We start from the raw sequence: 17,804 nt of genomic DNA on the forward strand, positions 1-17,804 counted from the left end.
ATTAACCGTAAACAAATTTGATTTTCATTGATACTAAGTTGATGTTTCGATTTAAGAAAACAAAAAAAATTGATACTAAAAATTTGGGTTGGATTGTAGTGATCTTATAGTTCAATAGTTTGATTGTAATAATACTTATGATTCCGATGTTGTTTTTACATTTTGCGGTAGTTAAAGATTCAATTGCAGCACTCCGTAAGTTTAGCAGGATAATTGATAAAATTGAAAATTTAAGGATTTGATTGCTACAATTTCTTTAGTTGTTTAGTTGTGGAGTGAGGATTTTACAACGTAAAATCCCCTTAATTTTAGTAAGGTTTTAAATAATCATAAACACTGTAAAATATATTTAAATTAATAAAGAACTATTTTACACATTAAAATGGGTTAAATTGGTTAGGATTAATATTATGTTAACTATCTCGTTTACATTTTCTTATTTTTCTTGATTTTTTTACGATATAATGAAAATGTCGATCATCCTGCATGTTGATATCGAATTTACAAACATATAAAACTGTCGATGAAAATATCAATATGTCGGTAAAAATTTAAAATCCTATTAGCAACTTAGCTGTCACTGTGATCGGTGGATATATAAGAAGCCATCTACTAGTTTGAAGTTTGTTTGACCATTAAAAGGGCCAAAGGTAAACAAAGACATAATCATGAAGTTGGAAGATCAAGTTTGGACCAATGTCACCACATTTATCAAACACAACAAATCTTGACCATTTCACTTCCCAAAGCCCCCCCCCCCCCCCCCAATTAAGCTGCCAATTTTCAAATTTCCATACTTTATCTCAATAGTTGATTATGCCTATATAATTCGAGTTTGTAATCTGAGCTGAACAATACAGTGATCAACACAAAGTTTCAAGATCTCAGAGTAATTGATTCCACAAGGCTCAAGGCCCTCGTCACTACGCCATTCCAAAATGCATTTAATCATATATAAGTCCATTTGGGTTCCATAAATCTTTACGTTTATTTTAATTTTAAGGAAAAATATGATAAATTATTTCCAATCGCGTCCAATCGCGTCCTAATTTTGAAAATTGAAAACGTTATTTTCATTTTCATATTAATTAGTTTATCTCAAATAATTGTTCATACATAATTATTAACTATTTTTATAATTAGGATAAACTAATTTTTTTTAGTACGAAGTATATGCTAATTACCGTTGAATTATGTTCGCTTTGGTGGGATAAATTAATTTAACGTATACTTGTTAGCTTATACTTATATTTATAATCTATAATCTATTGATTTAAGGGTGTATTTTATGTTTCCATTTATGCTTTTTCATTTTTGTATTAATTCCTATATTTCTAGAATTAAATACCATCGTGCTAAAGGATTCAAAAATATATATTATTTTAATAGACACATAGATATTTCAAATTCTAAAATTTTTCTATCGACCTCCTCTAAAATAATTAGATAAACCTTTTGAGTTTCCTACAAAGTCATCTATTATTGTAATGGTGTGAATAAATCTTATTTTTTTAAAGAGTGGATGATGTCTAAAGTAATTCATCTTTTAAAAAATATTTACGGGAATTATACTGAATGCCATAAAATAAATATACATTTATAAAAATATCATTTTTTTTATAATCTATTTTTCAAAAATGTCACAAAAGTCACTTTGAGGTTCATCTTATATAAGTTTGCTATGTCATTTTTGTAAAAATTTAAACTTAAATGCTACATATATATAAATGTATATTATTTTTGTGCTATTTTTGTAATTCCCTTTAAAATTGAATATCTTTTAGGCGGGTTTGATAACCATTTTATTATTGGTTTTCTGTTTGTAAAAATTAGATCAGTAAATACATTACTAATTTCAATTTCTTTGTTTTAGCTCAGCTTTTTAAAATCTAAACCAAATTTTTTAAAATAAAAAAAATGTAGTTTTCAAAAACTTGATTTTGGATTTACAACTCTAATGAATTGACTACGAAACCCTTTGGCTATACAAATCCATGAACACATACACTAAAAGCCCCATCTTACAAAAGGAAAAAAAAAAAAGAAAAATCTAAAATGAACAGTAATTAAAGAGATGTGCAATAAAAAAAGCGACATTAGTTGCAGGGGGCTAAAATTAATTTGGAGCCAAAAGGATTCAACACTCAAAATGTTCTTTAAATACACTAGAATAAAACCAATCCTAAAAAAACCCTTGAAGCTATAAACCCTAAAACTATTTTAGGAGTTACAAACAAAAAAAATTCCTAATTTAGAAATCACACTACAGGTTTGGGTTTATGCTATTAATTTGGAAAATGCATTCCACCTCTATTAAGGTTGCCCTTTCCCTTTTACAGGGAGGGAGGGAAGGAAAGACGTGTGGAACAAATGTATATCATAGTCTATCGGGAGTGTGGAGACCCCTCCCGACATTGTCTGTTCTTTTCTTGCTAGGGCAGAGTAGTGAAGTAGCGTCTAGGGTAAGCTTCTAACAATATTACAGATGTCTCACAGGGAGAGTTTGTTAGTATGTCTAGCCGCGTTTGGTACGTATGTACGATGTGCTTGACTTTTTTTCTGATGCGCTCTACATTCCTACTATGAGGAGGGGTGCTGCTTGCAGTATCTCCCCATTTATGGATTCAAAACTCAAATCTAATCAAGTGAAATCCTAAAATCAAAACTCAAAATCAAGTGAAATCCTAAAATCGATTCAAATTAGGGTTTAGGGTTTGGGCTTATGCCCTTGCACAACTGATAATATGAGTTCAAATCATAAGAGTTGAATTCCAAAAGTTAGGTTACATGGGCCACATAGCCATATGGTCAACTGGGCCTTGTTTTGTCCAATTCTTTCAGTCCATTTCCTTTGTAAGGCTCCACCTTCTACAATTTGTACGGAGCTTTCTCCTCCTTCCATCAATCCATCCTTCTTTACCTATGTGTCAATGGGTTGAAAGTTTTGAAGAAAATGAAATCATGTCAAATACAAAACCGAAGCAATAAGAAAGAAAAAAAGGAAATAAGCACACGAATTTAAAGTGGTTCGACCGAAGCCCACCTCTATTATTGTATAAACTAGAGCACAATCTTATCCAAGGTTCGAGAATGGAAGAACTAGAGAGATGAAATCGAGAGAGCTCTAGTTGAAATCGAGAGAGCTACATGAGAAAGTTTCTTAGAGCCACAACCACTCAACTCACCACCTAACCCAACTAGCAAAATTTTTTTAAAAGGTTTAAGATGATTAATTTAGTAAACCCAACAAAAATAATAGTTAACCACAGTGAGTCTATGTGACTAACTTTTGTAGTTGACAAATGACAAATGGGTTAACCAAATAACAGAAAATATTGTGATTGGAGCTTGTGAAATGGTTGTTGGCTTTAGATCGTATCAACACAAGTACAAAGGGTCCACATTATGTCCTAAACTTTTATAATCACAAAGCCTTCCCATCATGGATTATTGGGCATGACCTTAAACATGTGCTCACACCCAAGTCTCATGACAGACAACACACTTCTAGCTCTTGGGCTTTTTTCAAGTATAATTGATCATGGGATCCCTACTAATTAAGTAATTAAGTAATGGAAATCTCTTAAGTCGTCAAATTAAAGTATCAGATGTTAAGGATCCCACATTTAAAAGATAAGGGATCTAACAAGGGTTTATAATATAAATGAGCTACTTCTCTTGTTACTCATTAATTTTGAGATGGAACCTCATGAATATTGATATGGTATTAGAGCACGTTCGAAGGAGTCAAATTCACACCTCGATCCTTTAAATGCTTCTACATTAGAGATGACAAAACACGAGACAATCATTACAGTCCAGAATGCTAAAGTCGGAATTGAATATCATCTCAAGGAAAACAAGAAACCAGATGAGTTCTTAATTGACAAAGATTGAGAAGAGACTCCAAATACTCAATACAACACTTGGCTCAATAATGATGACCTTCTAACCTCTTGACTCTTAGGCATCGTAATTGAGGATGTGTTGGTTGCAATTGAAGGAACAACTTCAATATACCAAATGTGGAAATCGCTAGAAGAACAATTCCTCACCATGACGAAAGAAAACGAAATTCACCTCAATGAGGCTATTCTAAGTCTGGGAAGGGGAAGTATTTCTTTAGATGGTATTTGAAGAAAATTAAATCGTTTTGTGATCAACTTGCTGCTGTGAAGAAACTAGTTGATGATCTCACAAAGCTGTTCCATGTTGCTAGAGGATTAGGAGCAAAATACCAACGATTTAAAACTACTATGTTGTTTAAAGCGCCCATATCCAACATACAATAATGAATTCATCTCAACTCTTGAAGTGACATAACCTGTCTCAAAATACCTAGTTGTCCTAGAATGATTCACGCCGACCACAGACCCTGACTAGCTATGGAGTCCACGATCAACTTTCTTTCTTAACCTTGACCTGATCTTTGACTAACAATCTCTGTATGGACGCACAATAAAATAATAATCTCAATAGAACAACCATTCTTACATCCATTCTATACATTATTTTTTATCAAAATGGTGTAGATAAAAATTTCTTACAGACCAACAAAATTTACATACAGAATGTCATGCAACTTTGAACTATTCTAGGTGGCAGACGCTGAACTACTATCTCCTTGAAACTCAGAAACTCAGAAAATCAGAAACTCAGGTACGGCCTGAGGGGAAAAACAAAGGATAAAGAGTGAGCTGGGAAGCTCAGTGAGTGGTAGGTTAATAAGAAAATATTCTCGTAAAACTTCTTTGATAAACAACTGAAATTCAGTTCTTAAAACAAACTTCATAAACTACAGTAGCAAGTTTTCTCATTTCAATCGAGCAACTAAAAACTCAGTAAACTTTCTCATAATAAACTTGCAACAACAATTTCTTTCTAGGCAAATTGAAAAAGATAGCGCTCCCAAGTCCAGGATTTGGACCAGGATTTGGAATCCGAATTTGGCCCTATTCGCCCCGGCATTCCCCTGCGTCCCCTGCGACCTAGTTATACCAACTTTTAAACATGTTCTAAAACACATTCTAAAACATATAAAACATTATTCTTTCAAACACAAAACAGATAGATAAAACTAAACATCATACATGCATCCATATTCTATTCTGGTCTACTGACATAGAGTAATCTCAATATACACAGCAGAATAATTCTCTCAACGCGCGAGTCAAATGGTCCCAAATACCTTTTATTTATGAGTATACTATAGAAACACATTCTTATAGCATACGGGTAATCACTTGGATATAATAACATGGTGGTTTGAAAACTCTTCTCAATCTCATAAACTGTTCTAAAATTATTTTCTTCTTTCTAAGAACTTTTCTAACTTTCTCAAATGATTTCTAAAATATTTCTTCCTAAGAACATTTCATAAAATTCTAAAATTATTTTCTGAAATCTCTTTCTAAATAACATTTCATAACTTTCTCGAACGTTTATTTGAAATCATAAAATATTTCTAAATTCTCATAAACACTTCTAAATTCTCAAACAAACACATTTTCTTTCATTCTTAGCAGAATTGCTAAATCGTACCTAATATATATAATTTCTCAGAAATTCCATAATAATATCCAAAAACATTTAATAAAATAACCACTCAGAAGTCTCAATAATAATATTTCAAAATGTTTAATAAAGTAACCACTCACAAATCTTTTAAACTGGATCGTCCGCTATTCCAAATTCTGTTTGACCTGAAATACCAATTCAATACCAAATTGTTTCTCTTAATTTCAACATAAACTAATTCCAATTTAAATCAGAATAACTTCAAAATAAATGAACTATACAGATTCACAACTCCATTCTCTCTCTTCATTTAAAACCATCATTTCTTCCCTTTCATAAAACTTACAAGTGAGACCCACCATTTCTCTCACTCAATTCACCACAGGCAATTGTTTTTTTTTTATCCAGTTTCTTTTATTTTCTTATTCAATTTAAAACCAATAATTTATCTCTCTCTTCCCTTCAACACCCCCCTTCTTCTTCTTCTCTCTTCTCCAACCAAACCCACGAGTTCTCCCTTCTTCTTCTTTCCTCACTTCCAAATCTCTTTGTTTTCACTTTCTTCCTTTCTATTATCTTTTCTAACCAACACAACCTTCTTTTTAATTGTTGCAACAAACCACAATTTAACCTTAACAATTCTATTCCAACTAGTAACACAATAGCAAATCTTCTTTGTCTTGACAAATTCCTGAAAAACCCCAAATCAAAGGATTTCTTTGGGGGAGGAACTCACAATTAAATCATTGTCTTCTCTGCTTAGCATTTAATAGAGAACGTAAATCTACCATCTCCAAGTTTCAATTCATTTCTTGCACATAAACAGAGAAATCCATAAACCCTATTCAAAATCTATTTTTTTTTCGAGTCCTCTAAGAAAACAAGTATACTTACCAAATTTTGGTATTGTTCATGGTGAAGCTCTCAAAATCAACATTAACCCAAGATTTTCTCAACAACTCTTTGTGAGATCCTTACTATCTCTCCTCTATTTTCCTTCGTTCTTTCCCTTCTACTTTCCTTCTGTGTTCTTTCTTTCCTTTTCTTTTCCTTCATTTTCCTTTCTTTATCTTTTCTTATTTAGCCACATAACCATTAAGCCAAACCCTCTTCACACGTGTCCCTCAAGATTACCTCCAAAACCAAATTTTTTTAATTCCTTTATTTTAAGGCCAAAGACAAAAATACCCTTACACAATTCTAAAATTCCCACATCTGAATTTTCTTCATTTTTTTATGCAAAATGACCAAAATATCCTTCCAAACTAAAATTCCAAATTTTTTTTTTGTTTTTTTTCCGTCAAAAGGTCAAACGGTCCTTACATAAAGCACATGAGATAATGATAAATACATACAATAAGGAAGAAAAGAGATCACAGCCTGACCACAACCAAGCACTTTATGTCCAAAGGGGACAAGGCAAAGGCAGGGGAAGCAATTTATCTTCTAGAGTAAGAGGTTTCCTAAACGACAGACAAACAACCCCTCAATATTCTGGCTACACAAGTCAGAAAACCAATTCTTCCTAAGGTAACTCACGTTTGTCTAATTCTACTTTTCGCAAAAATGAGAAACTAACTTGTCAAATATGTGGAAAATGAAACCATACTGCACTAGAATGCTAGAATAGATTTGATCACTCATTCCAATTATAAGATGTTCCCAAGGCTTTGGCTGCATTGAATTGAATATGGGAACATATTTACTCTTATATGCTGATTCAGGTGCTACTTCTCATATCTTGAATGATCCAAGTAAGATCCTTACCTATTAACCTTATAAAGGAAATGAAAAAGTATTTGTAGAAAATGGTTTCAACTTAACATATCACATATTGGACAAGACAAAATAATCACTGATTACAAAGATCTTAAGCTGGAAATGTTCTAATTATGCCAAAAATGAAAAAAAAAATCTACTCTCTATTAGTAAACTCACACAAGATAATGACTGCAAAATCATTTACCTTGCTGATAAATTTGTTATAAAGAACAATCATGGACTGATTCTTGCTGAATGAACAAGGAAAGGTGGGCTGTATGGACGGGATCAGCAGCAACAAAGACAAGAAGCTCTGGTTGCAATTTCATCTCAAAATAAGGTTGTTGTATCTATATGGCATAGGAAAATGGTACATGTTGTTGGGAAATTAACTGTCATGTATAATTTCCCCTTCCACAGAAAATATTCACACACAACCACAATATGCAAATAAAGAAGAAAACAACACAGCAAATTATACTGGTTTACCACTAAGGGCTACGTTAGTCATCCACTCAAATGTGGATAATTCACTAATATTATTAAGGATTGGTCACAATAACTCTCCCAAAAAATATCCCCTAGACTACCTAACAAAAGTCCCTTAGCTTCTAAGTAATCTAATACAATTACTTATGTACAGGAATGAAAAATACTCACTAAACCCACAGGATACAGACTCATTTTCAATACTGCCCACAACCACTCAAGTCTCTTTTATTTGGATTCTGTACAAGGATTCTGTACAAATGAAACTTTAACATAAGGGCTCTATTTATAAGAGACCAAATATCCTAATTCTTATAGGAAAACAATATTGTAATCCTTATTAGACAAGAATATCCTACTCCTTATAGGAATTGGTAATAGCGTTGAAAATCCTTTTTTCTTCATAGTACATGAGTTTTTTGTTTTGGCTCCATTATCCCAATAACACTTGGAGACAAAACATCGATCTTGCCTCCCACTGCACTAACAGTGTCCCATCTTCTTGACACCCTCTGTCAAGGCACAGTTCTGACTGCTCTAACGAACTGATCCATACTACACGACCCTACCCAAGTTCTGTCTGATTCTGCCCCGAGACTAGGCAGCTCTACGTGGTCTTATTCCCCAGACTTTGAGACATAGCCACGTAATCCCACTTGATCTAAGTGGTTCCCACTGTTTCTTTCTTCGATCGAACCCACTAACCTCTGAAAGAAGATTTTCTCTCTACATTAAGCTTGACACTCCCACCCAAGTATGTCGCCACACTAGAAATAGAACTCGTACCCTTCGATGTACTAATTCGCCTATGCGACTTCACCAGCTCACCTGAACATCTGACATCTGAGGTATGAACTCGATGACCTATCAAATTTCCGTTTCCCTTTTTTGTACTTCTCAACTGTTTAATTTGAACTAATGGCAGATTCTTCTGATCTGTTCTGACTATCAATTTTGCCAGTCCTCTAAGGTCACGCCCTAAACCGTCACAGCTTCTTTGTGCATTCTCTCTCAGTGGACCCTTGGCAACCTCAAACTTTGACATAAATAGAAAATCTCTTGTGGCATGTCACCATAGCTCTGATTCCCTCTTGAGCTTCCAGCAACCTTAAAAAAATTCAATGTTGTAGCCATCATCATCTAGCTTCCTTGTGGACAACAAATTAAATATGAAGCTAGGAATATACCTGACGCCTCGTAGCACCAACTCGGCCCCTTTTCCTGTCTTCAAACAAACATCTCCAATTCTTCTCACCTTTGAGATACTCTCATTCCCCATCCTCACTGCAAGAGATGAGAACCAACATCTATCTAAGGTAACATGAACCGATGTTGTAGTGTCCATTACCCACTCGTCTACAGATATGTCCCTCTGAGCACAAGCAAGAAATTCTTCAACCTGATCTTCTTCTATTACGACGTTTGTAGAATTGTTTTCCTTCTCAAAATCTTCTTTGAACTTTCTACAAAAACATTTCACGTTTCCTTTCTTTAGTAAAAACACTTCACTTCCCTACAGGAACTCCCACTACCCCTGTTATATCTCTGCTGCTGATTCCCATTGTAATTCATCTTTGCCTTCCCTTTGTTCTGACTAACTAAAGCTGATTCAACCCTGTTTTTTGCCCCTGAAGTAGATGTAGACATTTTTCTTAATTTTTTCCAGGCTTCCTCAGATAAGGCGGCATCACAAATAGCTGAAAATTTCAAGCTATTTTCCCCTAGCGAATTCGACACCGCGGTCTTTATCATCTTTTAACTGTCAGGCAAAGATGTTAACAGCTTCATAGCCTTCACCTCTTCCTCAATCTTGACACACCATCCATTCTAATTTGTTCAAAGTGTCGCAACATCATCGCGACGCGGAGCGACCGACGTCATCCCCTGAAGGGTCTCTTTCGAGATAAGGGTTGGAGTCGCCACCAACCATCCACGAGGTGTGATTGGTCACCTAAAAACAAAAACAAGGTCTGCGAAAAACAGATTGTTGGTTAGGGAGTCGGATCGTCGGAGGTTGTTGCTGTGGCCGCTGTTCGTGGAGGTTGTTGGAACTGTGAGTATAATGGGTGAGTTTGGGAGAGGGCTTTAAGAGTGGGAAAGAAGGAAGAAGAAAAGAGAAGGAAGAAGATGAATGGCAGAGAGAGATAAGAAACATAAAAGAAAAATAAAAAGAAAAAGGGAAAGGGAAACTAGGTGTTTGAAAAGAGAAAGATGGAGGAAGAAGATATGGGGAAGAAGATGAATTGTAGAGAGAGAAAGAAAAGAAGGAGAAAAGAAAAAGAAAACAAAATAAAAAGAGAAAAGAAAAAGAAAACAAAATAAAAAGGGAAAGGAAATGGGTGCTCGAAGAGAGAGAAAGATGGACTTTCCTTAGAGAGATTGAGGTTCTTTTGTTTGTTTTTTCTCTCAATGTACAGTAGTTATCTGTATCTTTGTGCCTCTGTCTTTCTCCCCTCTACTCTGTGCAACATCCCTCTTGAATACACAAAATTGATAATGGTAACATGGAAGAGTTAAATGAGATCTAGAGAAAACCAAGGAAAAAAGCCATGTTGGTAGAGGAAAAAAATCAAACAGCTATATTTTAAAAAACCTTTTTATTTATGAAAATAAATCATTTTTTATTTACAAAACAATAATAATAAAACAAATCCAACCAAATTATTTAAACCAAATCTTAACCCTTTTTTTAACAAGATTAATTAAGTTAAACTTTACCTTAAAACTAATAATAAAGCAAATAATGTTATTTTAAACCAAAATAATTAAAATAAACTTAATTAATAAAATGATAATAAAAATTAAAATAAATTAAATTAAAATTAGAATTACAAATAAGTCGAACCAAATACGGTGTCTATACAAGATATCAGCAAGTTCATTAATGTGGGAATTCACCGAGGTTCCCTCTTCCATGTGGATATTAAAATACTTCGTCCATAGAAGTATTTTAGTGTTGACAGAAGGTTTCTTATACTTGTCTTGCAAGGCCTTGAACAATTCCTTTGTTGTAGTCTCTTTCGCCACCAAACTACAAACATTCATCGACAACGACATTCTGACGTTCCCAACGGTCTGCTCATCCATCTCATTCCAATCCTTATCCATCATTCCTACTGGTCTCTCTCCCAAAGTCTTGTGTATCTTCTTGAACGTGAAAAGATCATTTACTTGCATCTTCCAAAAACTGAAATTCTCCCCGGTGAACTTCAGAACTCCTTCATAGTAATGGTGTGCGTGATATTTGTTTCCCATGATGTTGCAACCCTACAGCTCTGATATCACTTGTTGGAAAATTAACGATCCTGTATAATTTCCCCTTCCACAGAAAATATTCACACACAACCATAATATGCAAATAAGGAAGAAATTGTAAAGAACAATAAAACAACACAGCAAAGTATACTGGTTCACCATTAAAGACTATGTCGAATCTTCTACTTAGATGTGGGTAATTCACTAATATTGTTAAGGATTGGCTACAACAACTCTCCCAAAAAATATCTCCTAGAGGTCCTAACAAAAACCCCCTAGCTTCTAAGTAATCTAATACAATTACTTAGGTACAGGAATGAAAAATACTCACTAAACCCATGAGATATAGACTCCTTTTCAACACTGCCCACAACCACTCAAGTCTCTTTTATTTGGATTCTGTACAAATGAAATCTTAACATAAGAGCTCTAATTTATAAGAGGCCAAATATCCTAATTCTTATAGTAAAACACAATATTGTAATCCTTATAAGACAATAATATCATACTCCATGTAGGAATTGGTAATAGTGTTGAAAATCTTTTTCTTCATAGGACATGAGTTTTTTTGTTTTGGCTCCATTATCCAAACAAATGTGAATCACAACTCCCTCAAAATTTTGAGTGAACTAGTTTGACAAATGTGTCTTGTTGGAAAGAGCCAAAGAGAATTTGTGAAACTTGTCAAATGAGAAAAAGCTGCAGATTATCATTTAGATCCTTCGTGTTTTAAGTTAACTTCCTTTAAAAAAAAATACAATAGGACCAGCTCTGATTATTTCTCGTCAAAACTTTTAATTTTATGCATGTTTTATCAACGATTATTCAAGGTTCATTTGGTTATACTGATCTGATCATAATTGGCCAAGAACTCCAAGAATCAAACTACGTCGTCAACAAAGAGGAAGATCAAAGGGATAGACCCCCTAAAAAAAGGAAGCTACATTAGACCCATCACCAAATTTTGACAAACTTGGAGGACTAAAAGAAATCATCAAATATCAAGAAGAAGAGGAAGATCGAGAAAGAACCAAGGCTAGGCGCCAAACAAACAAGAAGACGGTCAGCGCGCGCACGCCTGAACCATTGCATAGCCATGAACGCAAGCACTCGCACGTACACCCAGACAAGGGCATGCCAACGCGTGCGTCCCTGCCAAGCGCTAACCTCAAAGTGCCTCTCTCTACCACGTCAGCCCCCGCGCGCCCCTGCGACGCTAACCTTGCAAGAGGCTAGCAGCGCCTCCCTCAGTGCGCGCTTGCTAGCTCCATGTGCACGCCCTCGACATGCCACTCGTGCCCCCGCGCCATGCTGCCCGCACGCCCATGCCATGCCACTCGCACACCCCCACTTGCTGCCAGTGTTCCAGCGCACGTCGATCAGCCCTTGCGCGCTTTCCCTCGCCTTCACCCAGTGCACGCCCCTGCTTACACCCAACGTGCACACGCCCACCTGCCTTCATGCGCGCGCCAAGCTGCGGCCCCCCATGGATGCCCCACCATGCGATGCCGCCAGCCCTCATAGGCACCCCATCCTTGTCGCCAAAACAAGTGACTTGCCACCCACTCCACGAAATTTTAGGAATCTCCCTATTCCTAATTTGTTTCAAAACAATGGTGAGATTTATTTTATTTAGATTATGCAAGTATTTTGATTTAGGAAAAAGATATTTATTTGATTTTCTCTTAGTTTATTTTATTTTATTAAAATTAGTTTAAGGAAAGGATTGCGTTACTTGATCAGCAAGTTGGCAATTTAAGGGAAATATCTTTTCATTTATTTGTTTTATTTTTATTAGGATTATTTTTTATTTTGCCTTTTCCTTTTAAAGGCTATGGGCCTTAGCCCCCTCTTCTTTGAAACATCTTTCATTGAATAGAGTTAAGATTTTTCTCACCCTTTGCGTAGTTGAACTTAGAATCTCACATTTTACCTCTCAGAACATGCTTGTTTGATTGGTCACCAAACTCGCAAACTCGTAGAGTATTTCCGACCTCGAGCATAGTAAGTATTCTGTCTGCTCAAGGTAACGACAGCAAAGGTAACCCATATAACCTTTAGCCTTTTGGACTGAACCATATATATACAATTGTGTTCAAGTGGCTTGTGGCTCGAGTAGTCCAATACGTTTGAGTTGTCGCGTATCATGTACCCTCTTAAACGGAAATCAAACTTTTTCACTTACTTTAAAAGGTTCAAAATGTTATTTGATAGGAAAATCAAACAATGGAGGTGGAGAGTTCACCTCTCTGGAGCTCAAGAAATTCTTGGAAGAAAGTGGGACACACCATCAATTTTATTGTCCATTTACACCTCAACAAAATAGGGTGGTAGAAGAAACACCGCCATATCGTAGAAATAGGTTTCACTATCATTTTCCAATCTAATGTTCCTCTGAAATATTGGGTGGATGCATTTCTCACTACTATCTATCTTATTAATAGAATGTCCTCCAAGCCTCTTAATGATCAAATTCCCTTTCATTTTTTTTAAAAAGGCTCCTAATTATAGTGACATTAATGTGTTTGGATGTAAATGCTTCCCTTATCTTAGACACTATAGTAAAAATAAATTTTCAAAAAGAATATATCTATGTGTTTTCATTGGATATTGTAACAACTCGTATTTTCTAACAGAATCATTCTAACATTAATATGGAAGCGTAAATAATTAAATACTACATAAAAGAAAAAACTTATTTATTAAACCTTAAAGCTAAAAATAAAGATATAGACCAATCCAGTTTTGAAACAGAAAACCTATACTGTAACAAAACAAAAGAACAACTAGAAGAACTATAATAAGTTCTCAAAATCCATGTTCTCAGAATCTAACAAAAAATATTGGAAAAGACTAAAGATTTCCAATTGCTCATGCCAGAAAGTTATTCCTCATTGTCCAAGCAGCCACTCGAACCTTCATCTGAAAACAATTAGAAAACAAAAATTTGTGCAAAAATACTCAATAAGCAATTTCATATCCAAACATTGAAATTCGTTTCTCCTTCAAAACAAACATAGGAGAAATACAAACAAAATGAGGTTGGGAAAGTCCTTATAAAACATTAAATAACCATCAAAGCTTTTAATAAATCAAATCGTTCAATCATTCTAAACACACTTTCATTCATTCACATTTTAAATATCATAGTGGGAAGATGCATTATTTGATTAGCCTACAGAGCATAAATGGTTACTCGTTGGTAACAACAATCAATAAATCGAAAACATTCAATTAGAGTTGTCGAATAAATTGAAAATGTTTCAAGAAATTTGAAGTAAAAAATTAAACACCCTTGGGAGAAGAAGAATAACAATGGAATTCAGGATTTGTCCTAGGAGCAAAGAATAAGACTTCTTACATATCTGATACAAGGTCTTGTCTTACTGCTTTATACAAGAAGATAAGTGACTTGAGATGAAAAACTCAAAATGGAAAAAATGAGATAGTAATAAGTAGATACATTACGTAGATGACGAAAGGAGAAATAGAAGGCAAGTAGCCAACCGTAAAAGAAGAAATTAAGAGAAGATTATTTTCATATTTGTTCCCTTAAACTGAGAGCTAATTGAGGCTGATTGGGGATCAATGAAATGAGCTGAGACTCCCTAAAAAAAATCAGTAAACTCCAATTTTGATCTTGATTAAGGAAGAGCTTGCAATCTGGTAGCTGTGATGTTGCCAATAATGTAGTGTCTTCTCTTTCATCTTTTGTCAAATCGGAGTGGGCGTTAGCATGAACTCCAAGTGTGCTTCTCAGAATTTTAAATAGTGTCTTAGATAAAGGTTTTGTGAGGATATCTACAACTTGTGGAGGTGAGGGGATGTAGGGAGTGATTAGTGAGCCTATAACCACCTTTTCTCGAACAAATCGGTAATCTGTTTCAATATGTTTTGTGCAAGCATGAAAGACGAGATTGACTGACATATAGAGGACGCTAAGGTTGTCGCAGAAGAGTTGAGGTGGTTGTTGAAGTGAGATGTTAAGGTCTTTAAGAATGAATGATGTCCATGTAATCTTAGTTGTTGCACTAGTCATTGCTCTGTATTCATCTTCTGAGCTTGATCTAGCCACGATTGGTTGCTTTTTGGAGGTTCAGGAGATGCAATTTGGCCCAAGGAATGTACCAAAGCTAGTAGTACTTTTTCTGGTATATAGACATCCTCCCCATTCTGCATCACAGAAACCATAGAGTTTAGAGAGTTATTTTTGTAATAATACATACCATAGTCAGTAGTTCCTTTGATATAACGCAAAATGCGTTTCACAATTCTCATGTGTTGCATTGTTGGATTCCGTAGGTGTTTGCACACTTTGTTCATAGCTTGAGCTATGTTAGGACTAGTTGAGCCAACAATTTTCCTGTAAGTTGTAGCTTATGTTGACTTTTGATTATTGGGAAATTGTGAGGGGGTCACAACCATGGTTGTGACGAAATAAGATGAATTTGTCATATTAGTCCATTTTCTATGATATATTTTGCATATTTACTTTACGATAGGTAGAGATCAGTGGCTGTGTGGTGTACTTTCAAGCCTAAGAAGTAGTGGAGGAGTCTAAGGTCCTTGATAGCAAATCTTGTACCTATACGAAGAATGAGATCATTGATGTTGTTAGTGTCATTTCTAGTCATAATTATGTCATCGACATAAATAAGCATGATAGTAACTTACTAGATATAATCTAAACTAATTATGTATTATACATACCGAGAATCTAATTCAATGTTTTAGAAACATAACTAAATAAAGGAATTAGGAGCATTCTTATCTTAAGATGAGTTTATTGAAAGTGTAAATGTGGCACCTTCCATATTAGAAAAGACTAGCTAAGTGATTCCCTTGAGTGCTGGTTCAAGTCTTGTCTTATGGGTAAAGTAAAGCAAGGTTAAAACTCGACAAACCAAACCTGAACATCAAGCAAGCATTCAAGAACTTAGAGGCTGAGATCGAAGAATTGGACCTGACCTAAGAACCAAAGAACGAAGCTAACCAATACACCGGATGGCCAACTCGACCAAGCCATGGCTAAGCTGACCACAAAGTCGACCAGCCTTTTGTTGGCTGGTCAACTCGGGCAGCTAAGAACCCGACCAGCTTACTGTTAGTCCAGTCAACCAAGACCACGTCTCAAGCACCTTGGCACTTTGGTGCTAGCTCGAGGCCAAGTAGTTCGTCGGCCTAGTTTGACTCTCGATCTCCATTTCAATCAACCAATCTGGACAAAATGGTCTAGGAAGTCCAAATATATAAAAAGAAAGGATATCCTGACGAGAAGAGGATATCTTATCTTACCTTATCTCATCTAAGGAATTCAAAAGAAAAAGATATCCCAGTGACATAAGGTTTGACCCTCTATTTAGGAGAAGCTATATCATATTAACTTTAGGCTTTTCCCTTTATGAACAAAGGGAAAATACTCATAATCAAGGTATGCTACAAAACGTTATTCCTTGCTACGGTTCACATAAAATCTCGATTCTAACTTAAGCATCAGAGTGTGTGTGGTTAGCACCACATCGGTGTGTAATCTTTCTATTTTGCAGGTTTTGTCGAATCCCTTTCATTCTAGAAGATTGGTGCAAATTTGATAATTTTAATAAGCAATATTTTTGCACCAACATGGTTACTCATTGGTGGCACTAATCAATCAATTAGAAGATTTAATCAAGGCTGTCTAATAAATTAAAAAGATTTCAAGAAAATTGAAGTGAAAAATTAAACGCCTTTAGGAGAAGAAAAAGAACAATGAGATTCAGTCTTTGTCTTAGGATCAAAGAATAAGACTTCTTAATATATGATACAAGAGCTTGCCTTACTGCTTTATACAAGAAGATAAGTGACTTGAGAGGAAAATTTTAAAACATAAAAAATGAGCCACGGTTGGTTTCTTTTTGGAGGTCAAGGAGATGCAATTTAGCCCAAGGAATATACAAAAGCGAGTAGTACTTCGTCTGGTGGATGGACATCCTCCCCATTCTACATTGTAGAAACCATAGAGATTTGTAGAGCTGCTTTTGTAAGAAAACATACCATAGTTAGTAGTTCTTTTGATGCAAAATGTGTTTCACTGTTCTCATGTATTGCACAGTTTGATTCTCTACGTGTTGACACACTTTGTTGATAGCTGGTAGGACTAGTTGAGCCAACAATTTTCCTGTAAGTTGTAGCTTTTGGTGACTCTTAATTGTTCGGAAATTGTTGAACAAACACCAACCTTAATAGATAAATCACAAAGTAATTCTGACTTGAAAAATTTATTTTTACGAGAGCAGAGATAAACTAAACTTATATAAAGGGGTATGAAGCTACTGTCATGACTAAAATAAGGAAGGAGAAAACAATAATAAAATGAGAGATACGAGGGGAGAAATTTGGGGAAAGATTGCCAATTTACACCAACTACTTTCCTAAAATTAAGTGGATTCCAACTATGAATTAGGAAGCAAAATATTGTATAATATTTTGGTGATATTCTGCCACCTTGCATATTCCAACGGCATAATATCTGATGCTTTGTATATATCAATTGTGCTACGATGAGATTGTTGAGGTGGCACAAATCATTTGATTTGGTCTCTTATATCCTGCTTCAAATTGGAGTGTTGCAAAGCTTGAACTCCAAGTTTGTTTCGCAGTTGCATGCATTCATTAGTGGTTTTGTAAAAATATCAGCCAACTGTTTATTGGAAGGCACGAAGCGAGTAATGAGAGAGCCATTTGCCACATTTTCTCGAACAAAATGCAATCAGGTTCTATGTACTTGGTTCGTGCATAGAACA

The 17,804-nt window shown here is 35.0% G+C and overlaps 1 long non-coding RNA gene across 1 annotated transcript; it reads right to left on the reverse strand.

Annotated features, from left to right (window-relative positions):
- Positions 1–4,721: 4,721 nt before the first annotated feature.
- On the reverse strand, positions 4,722–6,718 carry LOC111023032 (uncharacterized). The gene is made up of 2 exons (XR_015787047.1): positions 6,412–6,718; positions 4,722–5,702 (listed from the first exon to the last, which is right to left on the reverse strand). It is a non-coding gene; the product is annotated as an uncharacterized LOC111023032 (long non-coding RNA).
- Positions 6,719–17,804: the final 11,086 nt, after the last annotated feature.

The sequence above is a fragment of the Momordica charantia genome, assembly GCF_013281855.1.
Source record: "Momordica charantia cultivar OHB3-1 chromosome 9 unlocalized genomic scaffold, Mcharantia_2.0 BLBB01000009.1, whole genome shotgun sequence".
Classification (NCBI taxonomy): Eukaryota; Viridiplantae; Streptophyta; class Magnoliopsida; order Cucurbitales; family Cucurbitaceae; genus Momordica; species Momordica charantia.